The sequence below is a fragment of the Pristiophorus japonicus genome, unplaced genomic scaffold (genome assembly GCF_044704955.1).
Source record: "Pristiophorus japonicus isolate sPriJap1 unplaced genomic scaffold, sPriJap1.hap1 HAP1_SCAFFOLD_1071, whole genome shotgun sequence".
Classification (NCBI taxonomy): domain Eukaryota; kingdom Metazoa; phylum Chordata; class Chondrichthyes; family Pristiophoridae; genus Pristiophorus; species Pristiophorus japonicus.
The window spans coordinates 48,269-66,985 of record NW_027250725.1 but is presented as its reverse complement, the minus strand read 5'-3'; positions in this window follow the sequence as shown (position 1 = coordinate 66,985).

Below are 18,717 nucleotides of genomic sequence, written 5' to 3'. Positions count from 1 at the left end.
ATATTTCAGAGGAGTATGGAGAGTTTACTGAAGTCCATTCCTAGAGCTGTCATGTTTCAAGATGACATTCTGGTCACAGGTCACGACACTGCTGAACATCGGAACAATCTTGAAGAAGTCCTACAGCATCTCGACAAAGTGGGACTCAGGCTGAAACGATCGAAGTGTGTATTCATGGCACCTGAAGTCGAATTTCTCGGGAGGAAGATTGCTGCTGGTAGCATTAGGCCCACTGATTTGAAAACCAAGGCCATCAAAAATGCACCCAGGCCTCAAAATGTGACGGAGCTGCATTCATTCCTTGGGCTACTCAACTACTTTGGCAATTTCTTACCCAGATTGATCACTTTACTCGGGCCACTGCATGTGTTACTAAGAAAAGGCGACAACTGGGCCTAGGGTGTGTCTCAAGATAGAGCCTTTGAGAAAGCCAAAAATCTGCTATGTTCAAACAAGTTGCTTGTTCATTATGATCTGTGTGAGCCTCTTGTATTGGTCTGTGATGCTTCATCACATGGGGTTGGCAGTGTACTCCAACAAACAAATGAATCGGGCAAACTACAACCTGTTGCATATGCTTTGAGAAGTCTCTCTAAAGCGATAGAAGGCTTACAGTATGGTAGAGAAAAAAGCTTTGGCCTGTGTGTATGATGTTAAAAAAATGCACCAGTACCTGTTTAGTCTTCGTTTTGAACTAGAAATGGATCACAAGCCACTCATTTCATTGTTTGCGGAAAACAAAGGTATTAATACCAATGCATCACCCGCATTCAAAGGTGGGCGCTGACATTGTCTGCCTATGATTTTGTCATCCATCATAGACCTGACACTGAGAATTGTGCCGCTGCACTGAGTCGTCTGCCTTTGCCCACACCTGAGGTGGAGATGCCTCAACCTGCAGATCTACTGTTAGTAATGGATGCTTTTGAGAGTGAAGGGACTCTGCTCAACAAGTCAGGATCTGGACCAGCCATCTGGACAGGGAGACTAATGAGGACCTCGACCCATATCCTAGCACCAGTCCTGACCGAAACGCAGGTTAAAGAGGTCACACGGGACAGGTTTGTCAGATCTGTATGGTACTCTGAAGGGGCTGCATTGGGAAGAAGCTCACAATATGGGCAGGCAGCACCAGCAGGATAAACTGCTGCTGGAACCCCGGGTTACACAGGAATGGAGGGTGGGGGATCAGGTAATGGTCAGGAATTATACCAGAATAGGGGCATTTGAACCACTGTACAAAGGACCATATAGCATTGTAGACAAGGCAAGCCCTATGGTGTACACGATCCAGTTGCCAAAACATATAAAATGGTTCCATATAAACCAGTGTAAGCTGTACAACCCCGGAGAGAAAAGTAAAAAGCGGGCGAAGGCCCCAGGAACAATAATGAGTTTGATCAGTGTAAGCCTCCCACCAATACTGTGGGATGATGAGGATGGAGAAGTAAGGGACGGAGCAGTAAGGTGGAGTGGTCAGGTACTGTGACCTAGGGTGCCCTGGACACCTCCTCCATCACCACCCCCGAGCCTCTGTAAGCCCAAGCATTGGGATAAAAGGAGAGGGAAGCAGTGATTGTAAAAAGGAGTTATGTACATTTGTGAATAACTGAAGGAGGACCTGTGAGGGGGAGGCCCCACAGAGCAAAGGTATTTCTTTCATTTTTGTCTTTATAGGAGCGAATCGAGCCAAGGGTACGAGAGGAGGTGGACGTTGTGAATAGGCCTGTGGATGGCCATTATTATTAAAGGATTGGGAGATCGGGGAGACACCGAGACATTCCTTACACACGGGTGTATGGGAGGAACCGGCCCCACTGTAACTCAAGGGGGAGCCATACGGAGCAACAAGGGCACAAACACCTCTGCTCACACTGGGAGCTGGCCAGGGTGGTTAGGGTCAAATTCGACCAAGTACTCCAGACAAACCGAGGGTAAACTTGGGGAGGTGTCAGTGTCCTGCCCCAGGCTAAACATCACGACCAGGAATGTACGGGTGAGAGAGGGGAGACGGGTTTGTCTGGAATGTAAAGGGATTACCCCCATGGGAGAGTGGTGGTGGTTACAGAAAACAGGCAGGGGAAAAGTTAATGCATCCACAGAATGGGAGAAACTGGGTAATAACTCAAACAGGCGGAGCACAGGAACAAGAGAAGGGGAAAAATTGTGTTGGGAAAAGTGGTGGAAGGCGGAACAAGGGATTTATGTCTGTGTGGTTGGATCTAGCCACAAGTGCAGGGGAGGTGTGGCGATTGTTTTTAAATGACAATGGCAGAATTCTGGGTCAGGAATGAATTGGACGCAGGGTTTATTTTCTTGTGTGACCTTGAACCCGCCAAAAACAGTCAATGCAACCGAGCTGATCGCGAGCAGATTAAAACCTCTCCCTAAAATGCTGGAGATTCCAATCCAAGAAATTCCATGTCCTGTCCTAAAACCCGGGCCTAAGAACGGGCTGGTGTTAATCCCAACAGGGAAAATGTTGTATCATACTGTGTATTATGAAGTAGTGTCGGTTATTCTAAATTTTAACAGAGTTACAAATACCCCGGTGGTGTCCGCCAGAACCAGAAAAGTTACATAAGCGTTTGTTAAAAGAAATATTTAAGCAATTCTATCAGAAGAATTATGGGGACAAAAGTTAGGTGGAAGCAGACAAACCAATAAGCAACAGCCAGACGGGCTGGGGGAGGCAAAAAAGGGGACTGATGAATGATGTGGCTACGGCATTTAATACAGGTACATCGCGCAGTTGAAAGTCCAAGTAAACACCTTCAGGGACTAGTTAAAGAAGTTACTGGAGGAGGGTAGTGACATAGAGGGTAACGAATTACAGGAGGACCAGGCAATGACAATCCATTTGAAGGAGATGATAGCTGAGGTGGAGACACACACTCAGACCATCAATACTTTAATCAAGGAGGGTAGAAACGCGTCAGATCAAGCTGCTCAGAATGACGGGTGTGTCATGTACTGAGCTTAGTTGCTAAATTAAGGATGCAGTAATTTAGAGGATTTAAAACAAGGCCACGTACCGTCGTGGGTCAGTGACAAGCATCAAAAGGCTTTGAGTGTCTATAACAACAGGTTGATACAATCAAGCAATGGAGCCCATGGATTAATTGGCCAGAGGGGAAAATCAGTCCCTCTGGAGATTCCAAGTCTGTGAAAACCCAGGACATCAAAGGATCCCACAAGGCGTGCATTCTTGGATAACGGGGCACAAAAGATAAGGAGTTATCTTTTGCCCTGTCGATTCTGTGTGTGAATTGTGGTCATCCGACTAGATCCAGACCCATCATCACAGCCATCGAGACTCAACCAGATGCATTAACAGAAAGGCAGCCCAGCAGGAGATGTGTAGAATTGAATGGATATTGAATGGATATATCTGTAAGAGCTGAGAACAAGAGCTCAGAGAGAGGAACAACAGGTCGAAGAAACACCTCAGACCAGCAGGTCAATGAACAACGGCCACGAAGCAGCAGCGGGGACCCAACACCTTCCCTCGCTCTAAGAGCCGACAATCGACAACAGCAACAACAGGCTGGATGGGTGATTGTATGTCTTCGGTCAATCTCTAAGAAGTCTTGTTCCGTACTTTTTAGGTTTTTTTTGTGTAATAAACAAACAGTTGGATTTTATTCTAAACTTTGCTTTATGTGTGGTACTTCCTGTAATTCCCGAGGTCTATGAATCAGAGTAGAGTGGGAAACCAACACCCTACACCACATGAGGTCATCACCGGGAGGGTTATGTGCACCCAACCCATGTGTTGGTGCCAGTCCTCACAGAAGCTCAGGTCAGGGAGGTAAACCGGGACAGGTTTGTCCAGAATCTGTTTGAGGTTTTAAAACAGATTCACTGGCAGGCAGCCAGTAACCTGGGGAGCCAGCACCGGGAAACATTGGTTGTTGCTCGAGTCCCGGAGAAGCCACGAGTGGAAGGTGGGAGACCAGGTAATGGTCAGGAACTGTGCCCGAGTGGGGGCATTCGAGCCACTGTACATGGGGCCTTATAACATCGTAGATAAGGCCAGCCCCATGGTATATGCAGTCAGACTCCCGAACCGCACAAAATGCTGTCACATCAACCAGTGCAAGTTGTTTAACCCCAAGGGGGTGAAGACAAAGGCAAAGAAGAAACCAGGGCATGATAATGAGCCTGGTGGACGCGGGTCTTCCTCCCATGGTGTAGGATGATGATGATGACCCAGAGGGCGGGGCAGTAAGGAGAAACAGTCGGATACCACGGCTTAGGGCGCTGTGGACACCTCCTTACTCACCGGCCGCGAGCCGCAAGATTTTAATTGGGGGCACTCGATAACGCAGAACGAACGGAATATATATGTAAATAACGAAAGCCCAACCTGTGGAGGGAAAAACCGCTCACAAAATGGTGGTGCTGTATCTGTTTGTCTTAATCAGGAAATCAGAAGAAACGGGAGCCCGGGTGTAATTGATCAGTTATGGACCCACAATGCACCTCCCGCAGCAGAAGATGACGGAATTCCAGATATTTCCGGTTTTGGTGACAAAATATCATCAGGGGGATTGTAGCACCAGTGTTCTGGCCATTTCTATCAACAATATTTTAAATCCTTAAATCCAAATCCCCAAGAAAGATCTGTACTGTTTGGCGAGCTTGTCGGGGTGACACTGAGGTGCATTCATATACAACCGGACATTTCACACTGACAGGCTGGGTGGCAGGGAACCCAGGCCCATTGATGTCATCACCATCTAAAGTGATTCCTGGGAACAATATCCCGAGAGGTAACTCAGAGACACTGTGCCTTTGCATTATTAAAGCACAGTCACCACTCAGTCCCAACCCAAACTGGTGCAAGGCAGGAAATGGCCGGCCCATTGTCTTCCAGGAGATAAGCCGGTTAAGCAAGATCGGTTTGTGATCGAAACCCATTACGGGCTAATGGGGGCCATCAACTCAGGAAACGACAGACATCCAGTAATCAGCACCCATTGTCTCTCCAGACGCAAGGCCTGGGAGCGGGAAAACAAAACATCATTTTTCACAAAGATTTCAAAGACTACGAGCCATTCCAGGCCACAGGGTGGGGAGTCCAGACAGATCACTGGAGTCAATCCATCGGTCAGTATTGGTGGGAGGAAAGGTGATGGGTTTTGGGGATATAAGGAGCCACTTTGCAACAAGCTCCAGCTCAGGAAGAAGAAAGCTCCGGAAAAAGCCCAGGAAAAAGCTCAGGAAAAAGCCCAGGAAAAAGCCCAGGAGTGAGACGTTCAGGAAGAAGCTGCAAGCAAGACAACGGGCAATCAGGGTGAGCATATTGCCTGCGCCTACACATCCACAAGACCACTTAGCTGTGTGAGGGGGTGATTGTAAGTCCCAACCAAACCCAAGGGGTTTAGTGCTGGGGGGATCCTGTGTTAGTTTATTTCACGGCAGTGTTCATTTATTAAGCCGTGGTAACTTAGCACGGCACGGCTTATTGGACAAGCCAGGGTTGTACTGTTTTGCACTGTTTATGAGTGGTGTTGTTAATATTATTAAACACTAATACGGTTCAGCCCAAAAAATGTGTGTCCGAGTCTGATCTGTCCATATAATCCTATCGTCCAGAACTTGTAGTAGGAGGTGCGTTTTTGGTACGCCCGAGAAAACCACCTATAGGCAACCTCTCAGTACTGCCCCTCCGACAGTGCAGCGCTCCCTCAGTACTGCCCCTCGGACAGTGCAGCACTCCCTCAGTACTGCCCGTCTGACAGTGTAGCATTCCCTCAATACTGCCCCTCTGACAATGCGGCACTCCCTCGGTACTGCCCTTCCAACAGTGCGGCAATCCCTCAGTACTGCCCCTCCGACAGTGTGGCACTCCCTCAGTACTGCCCCTCCGACAGTGCAGCACTCCCTCAGTACTGCCCCTCTGACAGTTCAGCACTCCCTCAGTATTGCCCGTCTGACAGTGTAGCATTCACTCAATACTGCCAATCTGACAATGTGGCACTCCCTCAGTACTGCACCTCTGACAGTGCAGCACTCCCTCAGTATTGCCCCTCTAACATTGCAGCACTCCCTCAGTATTGCACCTGTGACAGTGCAGCACTCCCTCAGTATTGCCCCTCTGACAAAGTGGCACTCCCTCAGTACTGCACCTCTGACAGTGCAGCACCCCCTCAGTACTGCCCCTCTGACAGTGCAGCACTCCCTCAGGACTGCACAGTAGTGTATGTCTTTAGTTTGCATTCAGGTCCCTGGAGTGGGGCTTGAACCCACGATACAATATTGCATCACTGGATGCCGCACAGTCTGAGCTGTGAGTCATATCCCGACCTCAGTTGGAACTGCTAACTCAGAACAAACAACAACAGCAACTTTTATACAGCACCTTTAACACAGTAAAACTCCCCGAGCGCTTTACAGGAGACTTATAGAATAAAGATTGACAGTGAGCCACGTCAGGAGACATTGAAAATTGCAGCTCAGTCAAATTGTGAGGGAAATTGGCAGTGCTGTCTTCATACCAAAAGGGGGCGATGTTGCTTCTGAGAAGACCAAATTTTTTGACAATTTCTGTGTCACTCAATTGATTGGTTTGTAAAACCCGTTTGTTCCAAACCTCCAGTCAGGTTTGCAGAATCATTTCCAGTTCCCCACGTGTCATTTGATGGTGGATCTCAGCGTGTATCTCCTCGTGCGCTCGTGAGGCGGTGTCTCAGACCGATTGGCCAGTCAGCAGCCACTCCGCACTGCAGCGAGCATTGGCAGGCCATTCCACTGTGGGAGGCCTCACTGCGGAGCTCGGTGCACGGGGTATATCCACACAGAGACGCTCTGCCACCAGGTACAGCAGCAACAACCTGCATTGCTATAGCAACTGGAACTTTAGAGCAACATCCCGAGGCAGCTGACAGAGGCGTAATCTGGTCAAAGTGGTGCTGAGCCAAAGGGGGAGGGGCTGGGAGGGTGATCAAAGCCCTCAGTCACAGATTGGGTTTGAAGGGAGGTCTTAAAAGAGGAGAGGGGTGGAGTGGCAGAGAGGTTTAGGGAGCAGGGAGTTCGGGCCCAGGCAGCTGAAGGCACGGCCCCCAATGGAGGGGGAAGGGAAGGGGGGATGGATAAGAAGCCTGAGCCAGATACAGCAGCCCCTGAACACAACAACAACTTGCATTTATATAGCGAGTGTTGTGACAATGACAGACAGTGAGAATATAACCCTGATAATGTAACACAGTATTTGCAGCACTTGACACTGTGGGGAAAACTTGTAATTTTAAATCCATGAGCTGTACATAAGCGAGAGCAGGACCTGTTTGTGGCCGGTGCGGAGATCACCACTTACAGAAGGTAGTTACTGCAGAGAATCCAGGGCCACAGTGACCTCCTGGACTAGTTTCCATCGCCTCGGGCGGGGGGCGGGGGTCGGAGAGGAGTTTCCCAGATTTATTTCCCCCAATGGGTTTTTTAGCTGGTTTTTCGCCTCTCCCAGGAGATCAGGTAGCTTTGGGTGGGGTGGAGAGTCTATACTGTGATACACAAGGTATCACAATTGTGTGGGACGGGCTGGATGGACCACAGGGTCTTTACCTGTCCGTCACTGTCCGCGGGTTTGGGTTTCAAAGATGTGGAGCTCAATTGGAAAGAAAGACTTGCATTTATATAGCGCCTTTCACCATGTCAGGACATCCCAAAGCGCTTTACAGCCAATTAAGTACTTTTGCAGTGTTGTCACTGCGGTAATGGACGAAACACGACAGACAGTTTGTGAACACTAAGCTCCCACATGTGACTATGACCAGATAATGGGCCCAAATTGCGTATCGCCCCGGTTATGGCGGTAGCTTTTCCCACACCGAAGTCCCGCCCTGGAAGCGAAATTGGGGTCACGGCCCCTGACAGGAAGTGGAGCGCAATGTGGTGCGCAGCACTTCCCCTGGGGGTGGGCTCGTGGGCGAATGTCAAGCTGCACCTTCATGGCACCGACCCCACCACATCGGCACAGAAAGGCCCGACCGGTAAGTCGGCAAAAACAAATGGCGTGGCGCGGCGGCGCGCGGCTCCCGGTAAGTTTCACTCCGCGAGCGAAGTGCGGCCCGGTTCTTGACCCGTAGGCCTGGCGCGGACACAACTCACGGAGCGCTATCCATTTCGCTTCTCTGCTAAATCTCCGAGGGAGCCGGGAGCCACGCCCCCCACCTCCCCAGGGAAAACATTGTCACACCCCATTAGCGCCCCCCAGAGGCAGTAATGCAGGTGCACAGCGCAGGAATTTCGTCCTCAATCTGATTTTGATGTTGATTGAGGGATAGATATTGACCAGGACACTGGGGAGAACTGCCCTGCTCTTCTTCAAAACAGTGGAATGGGATCATTAACGCCCACCTGAGAGAGCAGAGGGGCCTCGGTTTAACCTCTCGCCTGAAAGACGGCCCCTCCAACAGTGCGGCACTCCCTCAGTACTGCACTGGGACTGTCAGTCTAGATTTCTGAGCTTAGTCTCTGGAGTGGGACTTGAACCCACAACCTTCGGGCTCAGGTGAGTGTGCTGCCCATTGAGCCACAGCTGACTGAGTTGAAAACTTAAGGCCCATTAATGGCCCATCGACGGTGTTTGCCCTCAGTGGGGTGAACAAATCCCGAAATTATGGCCTGAATGATGTAGTCCAGGCCGTTATTTACTTTTTTATACTTTTAAGTTTATTTCTGTTCAGTTAGTTCTCAGTCTATTAAATAGAGGCATGGCAGAGCAATTCTGTCCCGTGGAAGCACATCCTGTGCCATGTGGGAAGTCCTGGACACTTCTCGTGGCCTGGATGATCACATGAGCAGGAAGTGTCACCAGCTACAGCAACTCGAGCTCCGCGTTTCGGAGATTGAGCGGCGGCTGGAGTCACTGCGGTGCATCCGCGAGGCTGAGAACTTCGTAGATAACACGTTTCTAGAGGTGGTCACCCTGCAGCTTAAGATTGTGCAGGCAGAGAGGGAATGGGTGACCACCAGACAGAAGAGGAGGTCCAGGCAGGTAGTGCAGGAGTCCCCTGAGTCCAACTCCATCGCCAACCAATATTCTGTTCTGAGTGCTGGTGGGGGTGATGGTTCCTCTCGGAAGTGCAGCCAGAGCCAAGTCCACGGCACCACAGGTGGCTCAGCTGCACAGGGGGGAGGAAGAAGAATGGAAGAGCAATAGTGGTAGGGGATTCGATAGTTAGGGGAACAGACAGGCATTTCTGTGGCCACAGATGTGACTTCAGGATGGTATGTTGCCTGCCTGGTGCCAGGGTCAAGGATGTCACTGAGTGGCTGCAGTACATTCTGAGGGGGGAGGGTGAACAGCCAATGCTTGTGGTCCATATTGGTACCAATGACATAGGCAGCAAGAGGGATGAGATCCTACAGGCAGAGATTAGGGAGCAAGGAGACAGATAAAAAAGCAAGACCTCAAAGGTCGTAATCTCCGTATTACTGCCGGTGCCACGTGCTAGTTGTTATATATGTGGACTTGTATTTACTCTGTACAGCCTCCAGAGGGCTGATCCCCTGGAGTCCCAAGGGATCCCATAATCCCTTGGGAGCACAGGTATTTAAGGAGGCTTCACAGGTTGGGGAGGCACTCTGGAGACCTGCAATAAAAGACCAATGTCACACTTTATTTTGAGCTCACACCAGAGACTACAGAAATAGAAGCACAGAGCAGATGAATACGTGGCTGGAGAGATGGTGCAGGAGGGAGGGCTTTAGTTTGCTGAGGCATTGGGACCATTTCTGGGTGAGGTGGGACCTGTACAAGATGGATGGGTTGCACCTCAACAGAGCCGGGACCAATATCCTTGTGGGGGGTGTTGTTATTGCTTTTGGGGACGGTTGAAACTAGCTTGGCAGGATGATGGGAACCTGAGAATGGATTCAGTGGGGAGAGAAGCAAAGCTGGAATTCGAAAGCAGAACAACAGAAAGTGATTTTGGAAGACAGAGGAAACAAAGCCTAAAAATTAGACAACAAGGCAGTTTGGCAGTGCTAAATGGTATATACTTCAATGCATGGAGTATAGGGAATAAGGCAGATGAGCTGAGAGCACAGATAGACATTTGGGAGTACGATATTATAGCTATTACTGAGACATGGCTGAAAGAAGGACAGGTATAGCAGCTCAACATTCCTGGTTACAGGGTTTTCAGACGGGATAGAGAGGGTAAAAAAGGAGGGGGTCGCAATTCTGAAACAATTGAAAGAAACAATTACAGCTGTGAGGAGGGATGATATGTCGGAAGGATCATCAAATGAGGCCATATAGGTCGAATTGAAGAACGAAAAAGGGGTAATCACACTGCTGGGAGTGTACTATAGACCCCCAAACAGTCAGAGGGAGAGAGAAGAGCAAATATGTAGGCACATTTGTGAAAAGTGCAAAAACTATAGGGCAGTAATAGTAGGGGATTTCAACTACCCGAATATTAACTGGGATAAAATTAGTGTGAAAGGTATAGAGGGTGCGGAATTCCTAAAATGCATTCAGGAGAACTTTTTTAGCCAATATGTAACAAGCCCAACAAGGGAGGGGACGGTTCTGGACTTGGTTTTGGGGAATGAAGAGGGGCAGGTGGAAGGGGTATCAGTGGGAGATTATTTTGGTGCCAGTGATCATAATTCAGTTAGATTTAGTGTAGTTATGGAAAAGCACAAAGATAGACCAGAAATAAAAGTTCTCAATTGGGGAAAAGCCAATTTTGCTGAGCTGAGATGAGATTTGGCCAAAGTGGACTGGAAACGGCTACTTGAAGGTAAATCAGTGTCAGAGCAGTGGGAGGCATTCAAGGAGGAAATCCTGTGGTTTCAGAGTAAGTCTGTTCCCTTAAAGAAAAAGGGTGGGGCTAATAAATCTAGCGGCCCTGAATGTCAAGTGAAATACAGTGTAGGATAAAGTAAAAAAGGGAGGCTTATGACAGATACCGAGGGCTCAATACTGCAGGAACTTTAGAGGGGTATAGAAAGTGCAGGGGTGCAATTAAAAAGGAAATTAGGAAAGCAAAGAGAGAGCATGAAAACATTTTGGCAAGTAAAATCAAGGGAAACCCGAAGATGTTTTATAAATACATAAAGAGCAGGAGGATAATTAAAGATAGAGTAGGGCCTATTAGAGACTATAAAGGTAATCTGTGTGTGGAGGCAGAAGATGTGGATATGGTTCTTAATGGATACTTTGCATCTGTTTTCACAAAAGAGAGGGGCAATGCAGACATTGTAATCAGGGAGGAGGTGTGTGAAATATTAGATGAAATAAACATAGTGAGAGAGGAAGTATTAACGGGCTTAGCAGCTTTGAAAGTGGATAAATCCCCAGGCCGGATTAAATGTATCTCAGGCTGTTAAGAGAAGCAAAAGAGAAAATAGCAGAGGGTCTGACCATCATTTTCCAATCCTCTCTGGCTACAGGTGTGGTGCCGGAGGACTGGAGGACTGCTAATGTTGTACCTTTGTTTAAAAAGGGAGAAAGGGATAGACCGAGTAATTACAGGTCAGTCAGCCTAACCTCAGTGGTGGGAAAATTATTGATGAAAATCCTGAGAGACTGGATAAATCTTCATTTAGATAGACGGATTAATCAAGAACAGTCAGCATGGATTTGTTAAGGGAAGATCGTGTCTGACTAACTTAATTGAATTAATCGAGGAAGTAATAAGGAGGGTCGATGAGGTTACTGCGTTTGATGCAGTGTATATGGATTTTAGCAAGACTTTCAATAAGGTGACACATTGCAGTCTGGTCACGAAAGTACAAGCCCATGGGATGCAGGGAAAAGTGGAAAGTTGGCTCAGAGGCAGGAAGCAAAGGGTAATGTTTGATGGGTGTTTTGTGACTGAAGGCTGTTTCCAGTGAGGTTCCGCAGGGCTCAGTACTAGGTCCCTTACTTTTTGTGGTATATATCGATGATTTAGACTTGAATGTAGGGGGTATGATTAAGAAGTTTGCAGATGATACAAAAATTGGCTGTGCGATTGATAGTGAGGAAGAAAGCTGTAGACTGCAGCAAGATATCAGTGGACTGGTCAGGTGGGCAGAACAGTGGCAAATGGAATTCAATCCAGAGAACTGTGAGGTAATGCATTTGGAGAGGTCTAACAAGGCAAGAGAATACACATTAAATGGTAGGACACTGAGAGGTGTAGACAAACAAAGGGACCTTGGTATGCATGTCCACAGATCCCTGAAGGTAGCAGGCCAGGTAGATGGGTTTTTACGACAATCCGTCAGTTTCATGGTCACCATTACTGATACTAGCTTTTTATTCCAGATTTATTTAATTAACTGAATTTAGATTCCCCAGCTGTCGTGGTGGGATTTGAACTCGTGTCTCTGGATCATTTATCCAGGCCATAGTAGTCCACAGCTCTTTCAAAGAGCCAGCACAGGTTTGATGGGCCGAATGGCCTCCCTCTGTGCTGTGAGATGCTGTGATTAAGGAGCATGGCTCCAGCTAGCGTATGTGGGTTCAAGGGTTGAAAGCAGGGGTTTGGGTGGAGCCCATATAGATGTACCACAAGGGGGCGCTACAGCATCGATTGATCCAATTATTGGCAGCGGGGAAACCGGGGATGGAAATAGTTTCAATAAAATGTATGCTGCGACTTTTAAAGTGGTCACCACCACCAGCACGATCATAGAATCACAGAAAATTACAGCACGGAAGGAGGCCATTTCGGCCCATCGTGTTCGCGCCGGCCAACAAAGAGCTATCCAGTCTCATCCCACTTTCCAGCTGTGGGTCCGTAGCCCTGTGGGTTACGGCACTTTAAGTGCACATCCAAGTACTTTTTAAATGTGGTGAGGGTTTCTGCCTCTACCACCCTTTCAGGCAGTGAGTTCCAGACCCCCACCACCCTCTGGGTGAAGAATTGTTTCCTCATCTCCCCTCTAAACCTTCCACCAATTACTTTACATCTATGCCCCCTGGTTGTTGACCCCTCTGCTAAGGGAAATGGGTCTAGTCTATCAACTCTATCTCGGCCCCTCATCATTTTATACACGTCAATAGGGTCTCCCCTCAGCCTCCTCTGTTCCAAGGAAAACACCCCCAGCAGATCCAATCTTTCCTCATAACTAAAATTCTTCAGTCCCGGCAACATCCTCGTGAATCTCCTCTGTACCCTCTCTCGTGCAATTACATCTTTCCTGTCATGTGGTGACCAGAACTGCACGCAGTACTCTAAATGTGGTCTAACTAGTACTTTCTACAGTTCAAGCATAACCTCCCTGCTCTTGTACTCTATGCTTCGGATAATAAAGGCAAGTATTCTGAGTGCCTTTTTAAGCACCTTATCGACCTGGCCTGCTACCTTCAGGGATCTGTGGACATGCACTCCAAGGTCCCTCCATTCCTCCACCCCTCTCAGTACCCTCCCATTTATTGTGTATTCCCTTGCCTTTTTGCCCCTCCCCAAATGCATTAGAACAAGGCTGCAGTTAGAGCAGCCTTTCCACCCGCTGACAGCACTCACTGAGTCTGACTCATGGCATCGATCGGCTGGACATTGATCTGGAAACACCAGCCCCCTGGTGAGGGAATCAAGGCTCTGATGCGACTGATAAAAGTCAAGATGAGGTTGCGGAGAGGTACACAGCTGCTGCTGGACACAATGAACAGGAGGAGACCATTCAGCCCCTCGAGCCTGTTCCCCCATTCAATCAGATCATGGCTCATCTGTATCTGAACTCCATCTACCCGCCTTGGTTCCGCAAGTTCCAAGGCCTATACTCTCTAGAGTTTAAAAGAATGAGAGGTGATCTCATTGAAACATACAAAGTTCTGACAGGGCTTGACAGGGTAGATGCAGGGCAGATATTTCCTCTGGCTGGGGAGTCTAGAACCAGAGGTCACAGTCTCAGGATGAGGGGTCGGACATTTAGGACTGAGATGTGGAGAAACTTCTTCACTCAGAAGGTGGTGAATCTTTGGAATTTTCTGCCCCATAGGGCTGTGGAGGTTCAATCTTTGAGTATATTCAAGACGGAGATCGATAGATTTTTGAATATTAAGGGAATCGAGGGATATGGGGACAGTGCAGGAAAGTGGAGTTGAGTTAGAAGATCAGCCATGATCTCATTGAATGGCGGAGCAGGCTCGAGCGGCAAAATGGCCTACTCTGGCTCCAGAGGAGCGGAGGGAATGGGAGGGGGCAGGAGGTGTGTGTGAGGTAGGGGGGCAGAAAGGTGGGGAGCGAGTTTGGGGTGAGGGATTAGGGGGGTTGGGATGGGGGAGGAATGTGGTGTCAGGAGGGTGGGAGTGAGGGAGGGCTAGGGAGGGAGGTGGGGGAGCGACTTTTGGGGGTGGAGGGAGAATGGCTCGGTGTGGGGAGGGGAAGGTAGAGACTGACATCGGCTTCCGGTTAAGCAACACCTCTTTTTTTAAAATTCTCATCCTTGTTTTCAAATCCCTCCATGGCCCGTCCCTCCCTATCTCTGTAATCTCCTCCAGCCCCACAACCCCCCGAGATGTCTGCGCTCCTCCAATTCTGCCCTCCTGAGCATCCCTGATTGTAATCGCTCAACCATTGGTGGCCGTGCCTTCTGTTACCGAGACCCCAAGCTCTGGAACTCCCTCCCTAAACCTCTCTGCCTATCTAACTCTCTTTCCTCCTTCAAGACGCTCCTTAAAACATACCTCTTTGGTCACCGTCATTAATTTCTTCTTATGTGACTCGGTGTCAAATTTTGTATCTCATAATACTCCTGGGAAGTGCCTTGGGACGTTTCACTACGTTAAAGGCGCTATATAAATACAGGTTGCTGTTGTTGAATTGAGGCAAAATCTGGTATTCTGGATGTCGCCGCTCCTTTTAACGCTCTCTCCAAAGCACGCACAGCAAATGTAACGCCCTTATTGAAAAAAGGAGGCAGACAGAAAGCAGGAAACTATAGACCAGTTAGTCTAACATCTGTGGTTGGGAAAATGCTGGAGTCCATTATTAAGGAAGCAGTAGCTGGACATTTGGAAAAGCGTAGTTCAATCAAGCAGAGTCAGCATGACTTTATGAAAGGGAAATCATGTTTGACAAATTTGCTGGAATTCTTTGAGGATGTAACAAGCAAAGTGGATAAAGGGGAACCAGTGGATGCATTGTATTTGGATTTCCAGAAGACATTCGATAAGGTGCCACAGAGAGACAGACTATTATCTGAATGGTGACAGATTAGGAAAAGGGGAGGTGCAAAGAGACCTGGGTGTCATGGTACATCAGTCATTGAAGGTTGGCATGCAGGTGCAGCAGGCGGTTAAGAAAGCAAATGGCATGTTGGCCTTCATAGCAAGGGCATTTGAGTACAGGGGCAGGGAGGTGTTGCTACAGTTGTACAGGGCATTGGTGAGGCCACACCTGGAGTATTGTGTACAGTTTTGGTCTCCTAACCTGAGGAAGGACATTCTTGCTATTGAGGGAGTGCAGCGAAGGTTCACCAGACTGATTCCCGGGATGGCGGGACTGACCTATCAAGAAAGACTGGATCAACTGGGCTTGTATTCACTGGAGTTCAGAAGAATGAGAGGGGACCTCATAGAAACATATAAAATTCTGACGGGGTTAGACAGGTTAGATGCAGGAAGAATGTTCCCAATGTTGGGGAAGTCCAGAACCAGGGGTCACAGTCTAAGAATAAGGGGTAAGCCATTTAGGACCGAGATGCGGAGGAACTTCTTCACCCAGAGAGTGGTGAACCTGTGGAATTCTCTACCACAGAAAGTTGTTGAGGCCAATTCACTAAATATATTCAAAAAGGAGTTAGATGAGGTCCTTACTGCTAGGGGGATCAAGGGGTATGGCGAGAAAGCAGGAATGGGGTACTGAAGTTGAATGTTCAGCCATGAACTCATTGAATGGCGGTGCAGGCTAGAAGGGCCGAATGGCCTACTCCTGCACCTATTTTCTATGTTTCTATGTTTCTAAAAGGCACAAGATAAAAGTTCATGGGGTTGGGGGTAATATATTAGCATGGATAGAGGATTGACTAACTAACAGAAAACAGATTCAGTATAAATGGGTAATTTTCTCGTTGGCAAACAGTAACTAGTGAGGTGCCACAGGGATTGGTGCTGGGGCCTCAATTATTTACAATCTCTATTAATGACGAAGGGACTGAGTGTAAAGTAGCCAAGTTTGCTGGGAGGACAGATGCACCAACATTAGTGTCCTCGACCAGGTCAACATTCTCAGCATTGAAGCACTGACCACACTTGATCAGCTCCGCTGGGCAGGCCACATTGTCCACATGCCAGACACGAGACTCCCAAAGCAAGCGCTCTACTCGGAGGTCCTTCACCGCAATCAAGCCAAAGGTGGGCAGAGGAACGTTACAAGGACACCCGCAAATCCTTCCTGATAAAGTGCAACATCCCCACTGACATCTGGGAGTCCCTGGTCAAAGACCCTAAGTGGAGGAAGTGTATCCGGCAAGGTGCTGAGCACCTCGAGTCACATCGCCGAGAGCAAGCAGAAAACAAGCACAGGCAGCAGAAGGAACGTGCAGCAAACCTGTCCCATACCCTCAATGACTATCTGTCTCAGCTGTGGCAGGGACTGTGGTTCTCGTATTGGACTGTTCAACCAACGAAGGACTCATTCTGAGAGTGGAAGCAAGTCTTCCTCGATTCCAAGGGACTGCCTCTGATGATGGGTGGGAAAGTAAATTGTGAGGAGGACACAAAAAATCTGCAAATGGATATAGACAGGCTAAGTGAGTGGGCAAAATGTTGGCAGATGGAGTATAATGTGGGAAAATGTGAGGTTATCACGCCCCCTGATCCCCCCTCCACCTACCCTACTGACCCCCGAGCCCCCCCAGGAGCTGGAGCATCCTCAGGCTGCCATGACAGTCACATACACACACACACACACACACCTACAGACAGTGCTGGCTAACAGTCACACACACACACACACACACACACACACACCTACAGACAGTGTTGGGTAACAGTCACACACACATACACACACACAACCTACAAACAGTGCTGGGTAACAGTCACACACACACACACACCTACAGACAGTGCTGGGTAACAGTCACACACACACACACACCTACAGACAGTGCTGGCTAACAGTCACACACACACACACACACCTACAGACAGTGCTGGGTAACAGTCACACACATACACACACACAACCTACAAACAGTGCTGGCTAACAGTCACACACACACACAACCTACAAACAGTGCTGGCTAACAGTCACACACACACACACCTACAGACAGTGTTGGGTAACAGTCACACACACATACACACACACAACCTACAAACAGTGCTGGGTAACAGTCACACACACACACACACCTACAGACAGTGCTGGGTAACAGTCACACACACACCTACAGACAGTGCTGGCTAACAGTCACACACACACACACCTGCAGACAGTGCTGGGTAACAGTCACACACACATACACACACACAACCTACAAACAGTGCTGGGTAACAGTCACACACACACACACACACCTACAGACAGTGTTGGGTAACAAGTCACACACACATACACACACACAACCTACAAACAGTGCTGGGTAACAATCACACACACATCTACAGACAGTGCTGGGTAACAGTCACACACATACACACACACACACAACCTTCAGACAGTGCTGGCTAACAGTCACACACACACACAACCTACAAACAATGCTGGGTAACAGTCACACACACACACACCTACAGACAGTGCTGGCTAACAGTCACACACACACACACACCTACAGACAGTGTTGGGTAACAGTCACACACACACATACACACACACAACCTACAAACAGTGCTGGGTAACAGTCACACACACACCTACAAACAGTGCTGGGTAACAGTCACACACACACCTACAGACAGTGCTGGGTAACAGTCACACACATATACACACACACACAACCTTCAGACAGTGCTGGGTAACAGGCAGACACACACAAACACCTACTTAAGATGAAATAGCAGCGCATTTGGAAATCAGTGACAAGATCAGTCCAAGTCAGCATGGATTTATGAAAGGGAAATCAAGCTTGACAAATTTTCTGGAATGTTTGAGGATGTAACGAGTAGAGTGGACAAAGGGGAACCTGTGGATGTGGTGTATTTGGACTTTCAAAAGACTTTTGACAAGGTCCTACACAAGGGATTGGTGTGCAAAATTAAAGCACGTGGTAATGTGGTGATATACTGACATGGAGAGAGAACTTGTTGGCAGACAGGAAGCAGAGAGTCGGGATAAACGGGTCCTTTTCAGAATGGCAGGCAGGGGTGCCGCAGGGCTCAGTGCTGGGACCCCAGCTATTTACAATATATATTAATGATTTAGATGAAGGAATTGAGTGTAATATCTCCAAGTTTGCAGATGACACTAAACTGGGTGGCGGTGTGAGCTGTGAGGAGGATGCTAAGAGGTTGCAGGGTGACTTGGACAGGTTAGTTGAGTGGGCAAATGCATGGCAGAGGCAGTATAATGTGGATAAATGTGAGGTTATCCACTTTGGTGCCAAAAACAGGAAGGCAGTATATTATCTGAATGGCGGCAGATTAGGAAAAGTGGAGGTGCAACGAGACCTGGATGTCATGGTATTACAGTCATTGAAGGTTAGCAAGCAGGTACAGCAGGCGGTGAAGAAGGCAAATGGCATGTTGGCCTTCAGAGCTAGGGGATTTGAGTACAGGAGCAGGGAGGTCTTACTGCAGTTGTACAGAGCCTTGGTGAGACC